The sequence below is a fragment of the Dipodomys spectabilis genome, unplaced genomic scaffold (genome assembly GCF_019054845.1).
Source record: "Dipodomys spectabilis isolate Male_0828 unplaced genomic scaffold, ASM1905484v1 ptg000964l, whole genome shotgun sequence".
NCBI lineage: Eukaryota > Metazoa > Chordata > Mammalia > Rodentia > Heteromyidae > Dipodomys > Dipodomys spectabilis.
Window position 1 is genome coordinate 16,835 of NW_024871641.1, and position 674 is coordinate 17,508.

Here is a 674-nt window from a genome sequence, read left to right on the forward strand (position 1 = left end):
CATTCTTTCAGATGGAGGCATAGAATGCATCTATCTATCTATCTATGTATCTATGTATCTATCTGTCTGTCAAATTACCTTGATCATCAATTGAGGGGAATCGGAATTGTTTCCATACCTTAGCTATCGGAAATAATGGTGCAGTAAACATAGTTGTGCTGGTAGTTTTATTGTGGTCTTGTTTGTGATCATTTGGGTGAATGCCCAAAAGTGGGATTGCTGGGTCATGGGGGGATTTTATGTGGAGTCTTTTGAGGAACCTCCATACTGCTTTCCAAAGTGGTTGAACAAGTTTACACTCCCACAAGGATTCGGTAGGATTCCCTTCTGTCCACATACCCTCCAGCACCTGTTGTAAATATATGGAACACTTCAAGAATTTGCATGTCATACTTGCACAGGGGCCATTCTAATCTTCTCTGCATTGTTCCAATGTTAGTGTATTTCCTGCTGAATTGAGCACAGAACATTTTTTATATATGAAGTGTAATTCATTTTCTTTCTTTTTATTGTGAAAATACTGTACAGAGGAGTTACAATAACATGGGCAAGATAATGAATACATTTCTCATCAAGCATTGTTGCGTCCTCTGTGTTTCCCCTTCCTCTCCCTTCCCAAACTCCCACTAGCTCTGACACCTGATCCTCCCCGCTGCCCATCAACGTTGTAAAGT

The 674-nt window shown here is 40.4% G+C and overlaps 1 non-coding gene across 1 annotated transcript; it reads right to left on the reverse strand.

Moving 5' to 3' along the window:
• Positions 1–356: 356 nt before the first annotated feature.
• LOC122102910 lies at positions 357–467 on the reverse strand. The gene has a single exon (XR_006146633.1). It is a non-coding gene; the product is annotated as a U6 spliceosomal RNA (small nuclear RNA).
• Positions 468–674: the final 207 nt, after the last annotated feature.